At 40.3% G+C, this 17,128-nt stretch overlaps 1 long non-coding RNA gene across 2 annotated transcripts; it reads left to right on the forward strand.

Moving 5' to 3' along the window:
* Nucleotides 1–357: 357 nt before the first annotated feature.
* LOC113966167 lies at nt 358–16,605 on the forward strand. Of its 2 annotated transcripts, none has more exons than XR_003533730.1 (3): nt 358–461; nt 12,179–12,430; nt 16,481–16,605. It is a non-coding gene; the product is annotated as an uncharacterized LOC113966167 (long non-coding RNA). The 2 variants fall into 2 exon arrangements; XR_003533726.1 differs by lacking the exon at nt 16,481–16,605 and adding an exon at nt 14,634–14,844.
* The last annotated feature ends 523 nt before the right edge of the window (nt 16,606–17,128 follow it).

Raw genomic sequence — 17,128 nt, forward strand, 5'->3', positions numbered from 1 at the left:
TATCTTGTGGGAAAATTGTATGATATGACTATAGCACCTTTTCTTTTCTCATAATGGACAATGTTTAATTTTGCCCAAAGGCAAACCGTGTAACATATTTGCATAAGTCAAACAATGGAAATGGAAATATATCAGCTGGAGACGTAGAATATTTTTTATATATTGTGCTGAAATATGCAATCCCTATTCAAGTAAAAAAATCTAAGAGACTGGTACTACTTCTGTAAGTACAGCAATAATAAATCTTTTGTATTATCTTCCCCCCCTCCCCCCAATGCATCTGGTCCATTCTTTCTTGTTAAAAACATAACTCACCAATGTATATGTGTTTTTCTACTGCATAAAGAATGAACAGATAGACCGTTGAGCAAACTGCTTTTAGATCCTGAAACTGAAATTAGGATTTTGCTCAAGCCATTCCTCCAACTTTTGAATGAGGCAAATGGAGTGAAAAGTGCATGGTAGGCATGAGATGCCACAAAATATTATCTCTCTTTTCCATTGGGAATGGAAGTGTTCCACTTTTTCAGTCACATTGGTTGACCAGACACCAGACAAGACTGGTGAATACAAGACTGTTAAGCATATGACAAGGCTCCAGTTTAAATTTTGTATACTTTTTTTCAGCATATTTCTGGTGAGGGATAGGCCTTTTTTCCTTGAAATTTAAATCTACTGGCTAGATGGGTTCTATTTAAATGCCATGAAACATATTCTGAGGGTGTTATCAGTCATAGGAGATTATATTTTTAATTGAGCTTAGTATTTCCAGAACGCTTGAGTACTCTGTGATGCTCTCAAGTGCTAGTGTTAAGACATCATATTAGCGCATATTCAATGTGCTCCAATCCATCCACCACACCATCAGGGCATCCATCTGCCCGGTAACCCTCCTCAAAGGGGGCCGCTGAGAAACATTTAAATTCAGATCTCATTTCTTCCTGAAAACAGACAGGTACAAGATGGTCATGTGCAGAGGTTCTAAAAACAAAATCCCCTCTGGATCAGACCTGCCACCTTTGTGGAGATTTACCTCCTTGCAGAAAATAGTGAGCAGCCAGCATGAACTCTTGTCTGCAGAATGGAAATATCAAGCTGATCAACATTTCCGCATTGCTAGCAAGATAATCCTTCATTTGAGCTGCTTATCTGAAATCTGTCTCATGAATCTGATGGGAGGATTTGCCCTAAGTAGGTAATTATGGTGTTGCTAAACTTCCTCCTCTCTCCTTATTCCTTCACTTTAAGGAAAATCATGCAGCTATAAAGAATATAAACTTCAATTAAAAACAAATGGAACATTATCTAGCTGAACACTTATTAAGGCACCTGAATTTATCTTTTAAACTTTCATTCTGAATCTTATCACTTCCACAGATGCTTGCTGTTGGTGGATTTTTAGTCAGAGCTAATCTGGCTGTTCTGACAAAATTGTGGGGTTTGGTGGGTTTGGTTGGTTTATTTTTAGTATATTTGGAGGTTTTTTGTTTGCTTGGGTGTTTGGGTTGTTGTTGATCTGACTTAGGGCACTTAGATGGAGAATTCCTCTGCATCAGGCTAAGCCCTGTCTGTTGTCCTGGTCTGAACCTGGCTGTCAGGGAATTGCAAAGAGAGAATAAAGACGCTGCCAGATTAATTTTTTCTGGGGCATGTGAGACTCTTATAATCTTCTACTCTAACTTATACTGCAGAGAGGAATAATGGCTAAGGAATTGGTTTTTTAAGGTATTTTGTACCTAATTGAGATTTATGAGGTAGCTTTGGTATGTTTTGCAATTTTAAATGCCGCTTTTGACCCCTAATGTGATGATGATAAAGAATTGCAAAGACATGTTGACACACATGATGAAAAGGACCATGGTAATATGGGAAATAGTTTGGTTCATTTCTCATGCATGTAATACATTTTGTCCACGAGGAAACATTTCACTGGTTATTCAGATTTCTAACCTGACCTCTTCAGGAAGATCCTGTTCAGGTTCTGCTTGCACACAAACTTTCTTTTCCCTCAGAATGAGGTCAGTATATTTTTCTTGGTGCCGGCACTGAACGGAATTGGATGTTCACTGTGCCAGCGGGTCTGCCTTAGGGTGGGACTTCTTATGCAGCTCAGCAAAATGTGCATCTCCTGAGACATGTGAGAAAAGGACTTTAATTACAGTAATAAAAGGTGTTCTCCTATCAGAGAAGAGATACCTGTAAGATTTAAGTTCTACTTAAATAGTTATAAAAGCTCTCATTCTCCTTTTAATGAGTTGGTGAACAGGAGAGATCTGGATTTCATGTGGCCCTGGCCTCTTGGGAAGCTGCTGGGCACAGCCTTTCTCCTGGAGAGCTCTCCTGCCCAGAACTGAGTGTGTTACTCTCTGCAACAACCCAGTCCCTAGAGAAAAAGGAGAAAAATTTACTCAGTTGTTCTTGACATGAAAAATGACAACCTCAGAGGGAGGAATGGCTCCTGTCCAACCTCTTTTATGAATTCCTAGAAGTGGCTACAGTTTCTCCCTGGAAGGTTTAAGGTTTTGGGGATGTTCTCAAATTGCCTTTCATTAGCTTTACATAGCTTAATTCTGTGTGAATCCCAGAAGTTCCCACTTAATCCTCAGGAAGTTTTGGACTCTAGTATTTCAAAAGTAGAGGCGTAAGTAAGTGTTTTAGGAAGTCATCTGCTTAGGTATTTCTGTGATTTTTTTTTTAAATTTTTTTTTCTTTACACCCCTTTCCCACCTTCATCAGGACAGGTGTTACCTTACCTCTTACTCATGTTCATTGTTGTTGTAAAATTCTTAGAAGCCTTTTGGTAAGTAGTTCGTAGAATTCTGCCAAATGTGAACTTATTTGAACAAATAAATGCTTCCTGCTAATTACTCCAACTAGGCACTCTCCAGGGCATGCTGAAGTGTTACAAGAGTTGTGCTTAAACCATGACCATAAGCTTTTTTCTTCTCCCCCATGGATTTTAAAAGTATTTTCTTGAACAGCATGCAAAGAAACTGTGTGGGGGTCCTAGCCACTTACATCACAATATACACAAGACCAAGTACTGAATTATGACAGATTTAGTACAAAACACAGCTTCAAATTTTGTTTTGCATTTAGTTCCTGATAAGACCTGTGCACAGAGGCTTTACCAGCCCTGAGGCAGTAGGATCCTCCACATGTGCCCAGTGGTTTGATGCCCAAAGAAATTCATCAGTTCATGGAAACCTGTGTGGGACTTGCTTGAGATCCAGTTTGGGTGTTTTTTAACTTCTGTAGGTCCTTGCTACACAGGATTGTCTTCCATTATTACATTTCATAGGAATTTCATAACTTGAGCAACAGACTCTGCAAAAAGAATGTGAGGAAATAGAATGACTTTTCTCCTGCTTTCTTGAATTAAGAAGTTATTTCCTAAGGCTATCTACTTAACTGCAGCTGCTGTATGTGCCTGGAGATATTAGAAGAAATAGCATTATGGCTCAGAACAGAGGCTTGATTTCTGGTTTTGATTTCTTCTGCGTTTACCACCAGGCCCATTGGGGCCCTTACGCTACCAAGATTGAGTACATTGTTAAAAGCCCATGCGGTGGATGGTTTGTTTCCCCTTAACTATTTTTCATGGTTGGTGGCAGGAAAGTTTCTTGCCACTCCCTTATCTGAGGTTTATGTAATGAATTGATCATAGGCAGTGCTCCCTTTGAACTTATTCCAGTTTGGCATAGCTCAGCTGTTCCTGAGCCACTGTGACTCCCAGAGGAATTTTTCCTGACTTTACATGTAGGTAGACAATTTCTCCCTACCATGGGCATTTTGAAAAATGTCCCCAACAAGAGTCAGGCTCTTGAAAAGATACTGAAATGGCACCCTTGTGCAGGCATGCTCTGAGTTTAGAGTCTAAAAATATGGACCAGCTCTGATTCCAGGGTACATGTTGAACTTCTTCTCTGTGTGCTGTGCTTCACTGAGTGAGATACTCTAAGTGCATTCTAAATAACTCTGCCTACTAGGGTCAGTTAGAATTTCCTTACACAAGAGTCTTAACACATTTATGCATTCTGTGTATATGTGTGTTTTCTCATGGTCACTGACTTGTATTCCCATTATCCCAGCAAACAACAAACTAAACCTTTTACCAAGAAGTAATGATATCAGATGTAATACTTCTCAATAAATAACTCTACCAGCTTCTTTTACTGGAAGCCTCTAGATACTGAACAGAGCAACCCAGTATTACATTGATAAATATCCAAAGAAAGCAAACTGGAAGTTCTTCTTAGTGATTACCAACCTGGGGTAAGCAAAAAGCAGAACATACCATAAAATAGCAAACAGTAAGTCCTTGAAGTTGCTAGAGCATGCTGACAGTACCTGCTGACATGTACCCTGCTGACAGTCTTGTGGGCTCACTTCATAGTCCATGAGTTTTATGATGATGGTAGTGAAACACTGAAACAGGTTGCCAAGAGAGGTGGTGGATGTCCCATTCCTAGAAACATTCAAGGCCAGGCCGGATCGGGATCTGTGCAACCTGGTCTAGTGGAAGCTGTCCCTGCTTATTGCAGATAGGTTGGATCAGATGACCTTTAAAGGTCACTTTCAACCCAAAATATTCTATGAAATAACTCCAAAGTAACATACTCCAAAGTAACATATCAAACTGCAAAATCACCCCCATCCCCTAAACAAACACCCAAACTCTGTGTATGGTGTGGACAGTGAGGTGCATTTGCCCAAGCATCTCTTCCAAACTATAACTGTAGGCCAGGCAGTTGCCTGCTGGCAAGAAAGTTATTCCTCTTTTTTTCCTCCTTGAGTCTCTTTTTGAGTTTCTGATTCACTTCCTTATCTCCTAAGACAAAGAAAACTTAGAGTGTTCATAACTACTGCTGCAGGCTCCCTGGCAAATAGGAGTGTTCCCTCTGTTCTCTCCGGAGAATTTTTCTTCTTCCTCTCCACCAACAGGTGGACCAGAGATGTCTCACCTCTGCTGCTCTCCACAGGAACCTTGCAGTAAAAATAATGTACTTGCTTGTTTGTCTTCCCAGAAATGATCCCAAATCTTGACGTTACTTCCCTAGCCTTTTTTGCCAAATCACTTTTACCACTTGTGTGTCTGTTCTCCTCCACTGGCAGAATGCAAATATACCAGGTGGGACCAACTGTCAAGGTCTTTTTTGCCCTCTTTAAAAATATTCAATGGCTGTAAAACAAATTTCAGGGCACCATTAATAAGTAAATAAATAAATAAAACCAATAAAAATTGCTTACTCTTACATTTATTTTTCACTTATATTTTGTGTAGGAAACACTCCCAGACCTATCCTTTGCTCCCAAATTACCAGAAGCATTCTTTCAAATTGCTAACAGATCCAAATAGCATGTGTAAATGTTGCACAACATACACATTCCTAAGAATTAATGTTTAACAATAGAGTGCCACCACTGAGAAGGTATCTGTAAACAGTGCTTGTTTATATGAGAACCCTTGGCATACCCCTGGCGGTGAAGAGCAGATCTCAAAAAGGTTTGCACCTGAGTGACTGACTTACAGTTATTCAGCTCTTGTGATGCAGGAGAAAGCCAGCTTCCTGCAAAATGAGCATGTGACCTCAATTACCTATTTGTAATTTGGTTTTAAGTATTCTAAATGAGGCTGCTATGTTTTAGTTGTATTTTGTCTTGTGCAATTACATTAAAACAAGCATAGATGTCCAGCTGTGGGACTGAGGTTGCACTCAGGAAAATACACATAAACTTCAGAAAAAGTAGAATTAGATGTACGCACACAGGCATGTACTTTCCCTATGTTTGCTGAGTTCAGCTTGGGCTCCCTGATTTAGGATTAACAACTCCAAAGCATTAATTGTGGCCAGTGTCTCAGAGTATCCAAAGATAAACACAGGGATAGAAGGGTGTTGATATCTTAATGGGCCAAACAATTTATATATATTTATATATATATATATATGTATATGTAAAAAGAGCCTTTTTTTCCTTCATGTCTAGAATACACAGCATTGCACTTGCCTGTATTTATTTGGACAAGTCACCAGTGAATCAGGGCTGATGGGCTGTGATCTCTAGAATTTAATATGTTACACACCAATAATATAAAACAGTGTTAAGCTAGGAAATGCCAGAATTAGTGCCTACTCCAGGGCATTTCTAGTCCAAGTGTCTTTACAGCTCCCCTGTTTCACAGTACTCAAAGTATGTTGCTCTACTGTCATCACAGCTTGAAGACATAACTGCACCACCCTCCTACCTCACCCCATCCCAAACCAGGAAACTTATCTGGGTGAGCAAAACCTTTCCCTGTTGTTCATTGGGGTTTTTTGTAATCAGGATGGCTGCAACCAAGAAGAGGGCATGAGGAGACTGAAAGTATTTCTGGGAGCAGTGGGCTTGTCCCTCTTGGCACACCGCCTGCCCCTCTGCATGCCATGCACAGACAAATAAAGCTGCTCTGTGTGTGAAGCTGTGGTGGGAAGAGGGGGAAAAAAAGAGGGAATGGCTTTGTTAGGGACAAACAGGCAGGCACGGTTCCTCTTTTCATAATCTGTGCCAACTTAGATTAGCTTGAAGTGACTATGAAACTGCAGTCTAAATTAAATTTCATCCCATGTACCCAGCATTATTCATAATTGCTCAGAGACAAGGAGTCTGTTGGAGTCTGAGATGGTATTTAATTATTTTAATACATTGCCCTTTTTTCTTCCTAGAATCCTCTTGTTTGCTTTCTTTTCTAACTAATGAGATAGACTACACAGTCTTAGTATATCCTCAGACTACATATCTTCCATCCTACATGCCAGTGGTAGCAGGGATCCTCTGGAAAAAGAAGAGGTTAGTCATTTCCTTGAAACACTGCTGCTGTTGTTCAAAAGTAACGCTCCTGCCAGGCCATGACTGGCAGCAACAAGGTCTGAGTTCCAGTTGAAGGGAGTTGCTCCAAAAGCAGTGTCTTGAGGCCACACCTGGACAACTGGAAAAATTATACTGAACTCTACTATTTCAAAAGCAGAGGCATAAGTAAGAGGCAGACACGAATCAAACAGTTAACAAAGATTTGGGACTTGGGGTTATTTTTGTAAGACAGAACAAAAATCTGACCAGGTAGATAAACAGTGATAGTAACTGACTGTTACAGTTATTCTTTAGCTATAACAGTTCGTAGTCTTTTTCCTCTAAGGAAGTAATTTCCAGGGTAGACTTTTTCCCATCATGTAAAGTAAGTGAAAGCTAAGATTTGTTAGGCGATAAACTGCCCTGTAAAGCAATGGTTTGGTAGGTGCTTGGCTCCCTGATGGTTGCGCCTCTGGCTCCTCCATCTTCGTAGGCCCTGGCAGCTCTGCCAAAAGCACCTTCACTCTTGGTTGGCCGGTCCCAACCTGGCACAGCCACCTGCACGACTCCTGAGGCTGCAGGATTTCTACAGTGCTTTAATGCTGAGAACTACCCACAGCCAGCAGGCTGAACTGAACCAAATGGGGAGCTGGACATGGATCTTCAAGGAGGCAGGAAAATGGTTTTTTTCTGCCTCCTATGTGTATACAGTCTGCAGGACAAAATCTTGTGAATCCCCTGCCCAAGCTGGCTAAGCATAACCACTAATCTTGCTCACAGAGCTTGACGTTAGCTGTTGCCTTAGACTGGGACAGCCATTTGCCCAGATACATTTCACAAAGTTTCAAATAAATTAGAAAACTATAAATATCACTGTTATAGTTGCAAACTTTTCCCCAGTTTGTAAACTCCATTTCTCAGCAATGCCTCTCGAGCGTAGTAACACAATGTACAAAAGAAATATTTAGGGCACGTCTGTTGGGGCTTTCTGTTTACCTTCCCCTCACCCCACTGGATGGCAAAGGATCTCCTCTGCTGGGGTTCAGAGATGTCTAAGGGGGAGGTTGTTCTTTGATTTTTGGGGCCAGTCGTCAGGTTCAAGACTCAAAGGGACTGAGTTAAAGATCGTTCTGCTGCCTAGGTGTTTTTCCTTTTGTTTTTTTAACATAAGAATGCCTGGGAATATGAGACAAAAATACAAGTCCTTCACAAGTGGCTGAAATCCTTATCCCACTGATGGTGTGTTCAATCTGATAGCTTCAGCTCATCAGAGCAGCCATGGGCTCAGGAACTCAAAATCTTTGGTCTTATTTTTATACCTCTCTCTCTTCAAAATTGGAAGGTCTGATAACAAATCTACCCAGGGCATCCTTTCAGCTCCCTGCTGCAGCTTCGCTTTTATGATGGTGTTAGCAGGATCTTTCATCATCTGCCTCCCCAGAGCGTCTCCTTTCATGTCCACGTGTTTTACTTGCACTTGAAATAAAAGTAAAAGGATGCTTGGTTTTGTTTAAAGCATAGCAGGGATTACTAAGGCAGATATCATGATTAAAATAAAGCCAGCCAGTTCTCTTTTCCAGGAGGTAGTGACACCATACTCACTGCGCCACCTTCGGAAAGGAGTTGACCCCTCCTCCCACAGCTTCATATTGGGACTATGAGCCCCACGTTTCCAGGGAGCAGGGGCAGAGGCCTCCCAGTGGAGAGGGGCTGCATACAAACATTTAAAAGCCTAATTTTGCAATAAGACCTTGGGGAATTTTTGTTATTTTGTTTTGGGTTTGTTTTCCTTCCAATTGCTCACTTCCCTTTCTCAATCATTAGTTTCTTCCAAGATTTAATCCAATAATTGAAATGTTATTAAGACTTTCATCGGTTATTTTCTTGATACAGATTGTCACAAGACTGTTGAAGAAATCATGCTCACTAAAATTTCCTTCCCTGAGTTTTCCACAGCCTTTTTTCTGATCATACTGTTGGACGACTGCAGAACCACTGATTAAATTGTGAGCTTCTATGATAAAATTTAAACTAGGGATGAGTTCCTATCCATTTTATTGGCTCATCTGCCAGATTCTGTTTCCCTTGAAAAAACTTCAATAAGCGATAAGGGTTCTGAATCCTGGGGTTCCACTACAAGTTGACCTTACTTTGCCAATGATGAATCCCACATTCTCACTTGAGTCCACTAACACAGATATTCAAATCCTCATGTGGGCATTCAAGAATCAAAGAGTGGTTTGGGTTGGAAGGGACCTTTAAAGATCATCTATAGTCCAACCCATCTGGCATTGGCAGGGACATCTTTCACTGGACCAGGTTACTCAAAGCCCCATCCAATCTAACCTTGAACATTTCCAATGATGAGGCCTCCACAACTTCTCTGGACAATCTGTTCCAGTCTCTCACCACCCTCATGGTGAGTAGAGAAGTAGAGAACTTCTTCCTTATGTCCAATCTAAATCTACTCCCTTGTAGTTAAAACTGCTAGCCCCTTGTGTTATCACTACATGGCCCTGGTAAAAAGTCTGTCCGCATCTTTCTTATAAGCCCTCTTCAATTATTGACAGGCTGCAGTAACATCTTCTAGGAGCTTTCACTTCTCCAGATTGAACATCCCAAATTTTCTCAGACTTTTTTTCATAAGGGAGGTGTTGCAGCCTTCTGACCACTTTTGTTGCCTTCCTCTGGACCCACTCGAACAGGTCTATGGCTGTCTTGTGGTGAGGGCCCAGAGCTGGATGCCATTCTTCAAGTGTGATCTCAGGAGAAGCCACAGGCATCCAGAGTGTCCATGTAAGTCAGCATGAAAAAAAAACAAACACACACACAAAACAAAAACAACAACAACAAAAACCCAAAAACCAAACCAAAACAAAACCCCAAACAAACAACAACAAAAACCAAACCAAACAAAAAAACACACAAAAAAAAACCACCCCAAAGAAAACAAAACTCTAGAATCATAACATTATATAGGTATTGATAAATACATGTATTTTACAGTCTATGTTACATCCATCTGAAAATTCCAGGTTTAAACATGTTTACTGTTCATTCATCAGGAAGGAATGAGGTATTCATAAAGTAGTAGAGTAACAAATGTAGTCTTCAAGATCTGTATTAGACAGCAGTCTGGAAGTACAGTTGTAATGTGTAAGTGAATGGTACTTAATAATTTTATAGGGAATCACCTTAAAATTGAAAACATGGTAGCAAAGTACTGTGGATTTTCAGTGTCACTCTTGCACACACCATGTTTTTCAAAGGGTTAAAAGCACCACATCTCAAGTTGCACAAAGATTCTCCTATGCTATGACATTAAAATACACTGGGAGCTGTACCTGTTGTTTTAGATACGTTGTAAGCTTTGCAACAGCTCAGCTGGGATTGGGCAACTCGACAGAGGTGGTTTCAGTAGCCACCAGACGAGGCTGCTGTGGGGGATGGCATGGATACCTTGTGTCTGTGGCACGTACGATGTCTGCAGGTGGGACCCCACCATGTTCCTGCATCCAAGCAGGACCCAAGGTTATCTTCTTCATGTGCAAGGATGAGAACAACCAGGAGGCTGCTCACACCAAGCACCCTGAGTAAACTTCACATAAGCAATGACTTAGGCTGCAGACGTTGCTGCAAGACCCATAGCTGGTTACTCTTGTTGTGCACCCACAGGGTCTGACTCGAGCAGACAATTCCTTCAAGTTCAAGAAGTGTTTGGACAATGCTCTCAGACACGTGATTTTTGGAGTGTTCCAGTCCAGAGCCAGAAGTTTGACTCGACGATCCTTGTGGGTCCCTTCCAATTCAGGATATTATATGACTCTATGAACAACTGAGGTAGTATGGCACATAAAATGCAAAGTACACATGAACAATTCAAATGTCACTCTCTGACTTTTAATTTTCCCTTGTAATATGCAGACAGGTTTCAAAACACATTTTGAGTGAAAGTTTGTGAAGACTGCCATGTGTGTTTTGGTTCAGTACCGATAACTAAAGTTAATGGGGCTTTTGAGACAGACTTAAAACACAGGTCAGTGTTGTGAAAGCACCTCCATAGTTATTGCAAGTGTTAGTCTAATGTACTTTAGGAGGATTTCCACCTTTATTTGTTATCTTCTAGTAAAAGAAAAAAATGTATGTAAATCTCTTGGTTCCTTTAATATTGCATCGTCTTATGAATAAGTTTAAAACCAATTTATTCCTTTAAATCCCTATGGACACATGCCTATTTACTGAAGAGTTTGTGGTCTTTATCCTAGACCCTTCATGGCCACTAAGGCCTTTCTGTGATAGATACTTGCATTGTAAGAAAAGACGGGTCTCTGTGGGATTATTGTTTTCCTCTCTTGTCATCCATCTCTGCTGAAGAAGGTGGAGAAAAGGTGTGGCTCTGGCTCACCTCCCACTCTGATGGAAAGATAAACTGTGCCAACAGGCTGGACAGCAAGCGCTGAGCCAGACACCAGCTGCTGCCACGAGAGCTCTTGCCATGGGGGCAGAGGAGGAACCAAGCACAGCCCTTTGCATCACAGTTTGTTTTCTGGGCTGTCCCTGAAGCGACACAGCACTGTATCACCCTGTGCAGCAAATTCACTGGAAGCCTTGTAATCTGGTTATCCTAGTCTGCAACCATGAACTGCAGGAAAGTAGTTCTCTTTATTTATAAGTTAGATGTGATCCATTCTTATTTTTCTAGAAGACCTCTAAGGAGCTACTTTTGTATTCTTAATACCCTGAACTGGAGGTAATTTTCATGCTGTACATGTTCTGGATACCTGCAGATGACTCACTTGAAGAAAGGGAGTGTTGTTTCATTTTAATTATGTAATAATTTATACCCCTCCCCTTGACTGAGACTGCAGGGTGAGGAAAGCTGGCAAGCCAGAAGAAGACAGAGAAATAAAAAGGTTCCAAAGGTTCATCAACCACATCATGTCAGATACATGGTGTTTAAAGCACATGGCAGACTTTTTACCTTCACGTTGTCTTTTCGGGGCCAGTAAACAGCAGATTCCTGTGAAGATTCATGTAGCACCAGTACAACTAGCTAGAGGTAGGCTTAAGATGTGATTAACTTCACATTCAAAAGAAAAAGGGGAGCAAATGAGAGAAGAAAAGTTGTGTAGAACCACCAGTCATTACTGTCCATGCTTGCAAGTGATGCAAAAGATTTAGAAAAAACAGTTGGAATCAGTAGAAAATCTCTCAATATCAGTTGGCTTTGGATCAGCACAGTGATGTTGTCCAGATAATCCATATTTCCTCCACCCCAGACAGTTTCTCCAGTCCCTTCCTTGATAATTCAAGGAGAGTTTTTTGGTTTCTAACTATGTGTTGCTTACAGGAGCAGGGGGAGGAAGGTGTCCACAACCCTTTCTGAAGAGAGAAGCACTACTCTGTCTTGTCCCTGCATGACCATGTCTGCCCAATGACACCGTGGTGAAACAACTGTGTACTTGCGTACTTCATTTTGGACCAAGACCTTCTGGATTTGTACGACTAGACATCTTTGGAAGACCTCCTTCCTCTTCCTTTGCCATACCTAGCTAGCCTCTATCTTCTGGAAAAAGAAATAAGCAGCAGGATTGGTCTCAAGGTACGTTAGCAAAAAGAAAAGTATTACTGTCTTTTAACTTATTGATATCAAAGTGTAAAGCCTACGAAATGTACGAAGGGAGAGTTAAGAAGCCTTTGCTGGCCTCAGAGGGTAGGTGATGGGAAAGCCACCCTTCGCACCACTGATTACATCATGACATGATAGTGGCTAGAAAAAATTTATTGTATATGATGTCAATCCAAATATGTTCAGAGAGAATTCGTCAAGGTAAGGAGGTAAGTTATTTTCTTTTTTACTCCCTCATATTTGTGACTTAGGTCTGAATTATATATAAGGCTTTACGTATGTCAGATGTCATCTGTCATCTTCAGATGCTTTCCTGATAACAGTGTCCATTGAAGTTCTATCCTTCAGGGCTATGAGTCTCATATTAATACCATTTAGTGATTTCAGCAGGTTCATGAGGTCTGCATTTGGGGACGGAATGAGTAAAAGGTAGGCCTTTGGGAGTGCATGTAGTAATTTACCAGGAAGCAGCTATTCAAGTCCCTGTTGAGTTCATGGAGAATTCTAGAGATGATATATCTCAAAGGGTCTTTTTTCCCTGAAGAATTAAGGAATCTAAGTTGAATCTAATATTGGTGACCTTTCATATGCATATAAATCTTTGTGCACTTTGAGTTGTTGGTGAACTAAGGCAATCACAAATTAGGTAACTGAACAGAAATAGTAGCAGCACCGAGCCTGATACTTTTCCTTTGTTTTGCATAAGTAGATATGTATTTGTCTTTATTCATAGCATGTTAATTTTGATTTAAACACAGAACCAAATCCTGTTTTCATTTGTGTTGCTATCAATCAGGATTAACTGAGAGGAGCATCAGATGACGCAAGTGTGAGATGAGAATTATGTAACCAACTATGAAATTCTACAAAATCTCTGTTGTAATTTATCCATCTCGAAATTTGAAAATGAAACCTGGAGATACCACTACCTCCTAACCATGGAAACTTTCTAAATTTCTGTGAAATACCACACTGAAAAAAAAAAAACAAAACCAAACCACTATTTAAAAGTGGTAGAAGTTTAACCCAGCTTGTGAGTTAAAACATAGTTGTGGACAACGTTAATAAAGCTTATCTCATAGAGTGTTAAATATTTACAGAGAGGATTGTCAGTGGATATAATTCTTCTGATTATAGCATTACTATATTTTATATATCAAAATAGAAATAGCCTCCTTGATATAGAAACCCTTACACTGAATGTTCAGTACAGACATAGCTCACTTGAGAACTGTTTTCTAAGGGCATTTGGCACTAACTTTAGGAACAATTCCAGGAGTTAGTAGCTGAAGCCCCACATGACAGTCAGTGTTTCAAAGGCAGATGGTGCTCCTTACTGCCATCACTTTCAGCTCCAACTGTGCCTGCTGATTGGAGAGCTGGGTACAATGTCTAAGAGAGGCGCAGGCTGGTTGCAGTGGTGGAGACGTGATGTTGTGTACACAGTTTGCTGCACAAGGAACACCGGGATTGTGCCACATCCATTGCTTACTTAGGAGCTTTCTGTTTTATTGTGGCGCTAGACCATGCACGGAGCGTCCCTTCTGCCATCTTCCTGTCAGTCCTGCCCAACTTTACAAAAGCCTGGCCTGTCTGTACTCCACTAACTGGAAAACGTCATGTCAAAGTGCTGTACTAAGACTTCTCGCCACTTCTAAATGAACTGTTTTCAGAGCTGTGGAAAGTCATATTCACAGAAGCCTCATTAAGTTTCCCTTTCTGATAGTTCTGCTGGGCTGAGTGGCACAAGATCTCTACTTCTCTTTCACAAATATTCTGAAAGAGAGGGTAATTCTAAGCATTGGACAACTTACTTTCATTCTTACCACAGAAAGAGGTAAGGATGAAGGGAATTTTAGTGGCACCAGCATCTGCAAAGTGGTAAATTGCATCTCTGAAATGCTGCTTTCACAACCTCAGTCTCTTCTTGGCATGGCAAACAAAGAGCAAAAACCTCACAGAGAGGAATGGCTGTAGCTGGGTCACCCCGACCAGCACACCAAATGGGATTACCCAGCTCAGTACAATGAAGATAAGCTTACATAAATTAGTTAGTGTTTTGGTTCAAATTTGTTTTGTAAGGTAGTCGAGATTTTCCAAAGGCTTTTTTAAGTCATATAATATGACATGGTTTTGAAAACTGATTTTACATTTTCCCTTCTCTGACACTGTTCAGAGAAGTATGTTCTCACTGTTTAGATGAGTTTGAGTCACACCACTCTTCAATTTTGGAAAACATCTTACATTAGCATCTTGCCTAGGAAGGTTCTCACCACGGCTGAGCCCAAGAACATGAGCTTTGGCCCACTGGGTCCATTCTTTCATTAATGTCAGTTCAATTACAGTCTAGGCCTTGGGTTTCAAATACCGAAAAAAGTGCACATAGGAGGAATAGTAGAAAAGAGAGGAAATTGTAGGGTAATTTTCCAAAATATATAGAATAAAATGTTAGAGAAAACAACTGTGGTGAAAAAAAAAGAACAATAAGCATGTAATTAATATCCAACCTTTAAAACAAAATCCCCAAAGTTCTACGGTTCTTACATTCAATACTGTGTGACCATATTATAGAGATGTATCAGCTTCAGTCTGGATTATGTAGTCGTCTGCTGTGTACAGTTTTAGACACATTTAAAATAACTCTGAAAAATCTTCCCTTTTTTCTTTTTTTTTTTTGCTGTGGATAGCATAGTAACAGAATTTTGTGAGCTTGAGGCTACGCAGCTCCAATTGCTCTAATTACACAGCCAGGAATTTTACAATTGTACACTAAGTCAACTCTCTTACAGGGACTAATACTTAAATTGCAACTTCTAGATTGCTGAGAATGGGAAACGGATTTATGTGGTTAAAGATGTGTGTTTGCTATTAACTAAACCTAACTGCACTAACTTCTATTCACAATTTTTTCTAGCTATAAATTACAGTTTGTTATTTTTGCTTTGGTTTTTAAGCTCAAAACTGGTTTCTGATTTTAAGATGGCCCTCAAACAGCGGAATCATAGGAAAAGATTACATGCTAGACTAGAGAAAAAGCTTGGTTAACTGGTGCATGTTAGCTAATGCTGAGCTAATTTTAACCTCTTTTTGCTACCTTACAAACAAATTCTTTGGTATTAGACTCATCTTACTAGATTCCTTACATGTTCAGTTATGTTTATACTATAAACTCAAATTCCTGAAATATTATAGGCCAGTTTTAGCAGAAGAAAAATGTAGCCTTAAAGGTTTGATTCACTACTAGCAGTGAAAGTGAGGAAATATAATGTTTTAAAGACTGTACAAAAGCATGAATGTGAAATTGTTCTGGTGAATATTTTTAAAGGCCCAAACTATTTTTCATCAAGGATTTTGTCACCTAAATGTTTAAATTTTCTTAGGAAATACAGATGAAGCTATATAGAAATGAAAGGGTTAAAAGCAGTCTGGGGGTGGGGTTGAACATGCCAGTGTCACAGACATTTTATGAGCTTGGCAAACACTCATGCAGCCCCTCTCCAAACTAACGCCCTTTGCCTAAAAAATGAGCCTAGCACCACAATTGTGGGGATTACAATGCACACTAGAAATACCCCCTTTGCCCTTCTTTTAAGAGCCAGACCCAATGCCAAAGAGCCTAGAGAAAGGCAGATTCCCATGCTGTATCACAGAGCGTACTCACCACATTTTAATCCAGATTTTCCATCAGCCAAACGGGACTGAAGAACAGGAGAATGGGCAGTCGCTTCTGCTGGTGCTTCAGGGTACAAGACTGTGAGTTCGGTAATTAATAGGCTTTCACTCTTTTGCTGTGCTATATAAAAAGAAATGAGCATCGTAAGCAAATATTATTTTGTTATTTTGTGCTTTACACCTCTGCTCATGTATATCATGGTAGAGTAAAAGTTACAGCTGAGGCAAGAGAAGTTCTTTCAGGTTCTTGAAATAACTGGTGCAGCATAATTTGCTAATGATGCAGACAGGAAAAGGTTTGGAGGGGTCTGCAGAGGTTTGGTGCCTGTGCAGCCTTTGCATCTATTCTAGGATAGGGAAGAGTTCATTAAGATTTCCAAGGAAAAAAAGGGGAGATGAAAAATGACTGAGTAAATGATGGACAGAGCTATGAAATCAAGTTCCCATGATTTAACAGATCACCATTCATTCCTGGAGCTATGGTAACTGACAGCGCACAGTTGCTGAACCAATCCACTCGCAAAATAAGGTATGTAACCTAGCCTATTTATTTTCATAAGGGCTCAGATTAAGATCATGCATGTGGCTCATTACCATGGCATGTGTCTCAGATGACTGGGGTAATTACTGAACTGTGGCAACTCAGTCAACTTCTACCCATGGTAGCAGGGAAATTAGAGATCCATGTTTTGCTTCTCTAAATTCGTATTTTTGTTTCTCTAACTACAACTAGGACAGCCAACTGCCTCCCTTGCCCTTAGGCCATCTGTATATGCAGGGATGGAGAGGAAGGAACTCTCTGCTGAGGAGATGGGAATTAAGGGAAGACCTCAGGTTGCCAAAGCAAGAAAAGACAAAGTTAAGGATGGCTATACTACAATACAGTAGTACTTCCCTGTCTGTTACACACTGGGGTAAAATACACAGTTGATCATAACATAAAAGCCTGGGTAGACATGTGCATTTACAGTGATCTCCCAATCATAGTACAGAAAAGGT

The sequence above is a fragment of the Neopelma chrysocephalum genome, unplaced genomic scaffold, assembly GCF_003984885.1.
Source record: "Neopelma chrysocephalum unplaced genomic scaffold, ASM398488v2 Primary Assembly neopelma1_22b, whole genome shotgun sequence".
Classification (NCBI taxonomy): Eukaryota; Metazoa; Chordata; class Aves; order Passeriformes; family Pipridae; genus Neopelma; species Neopelma chrysocephalum.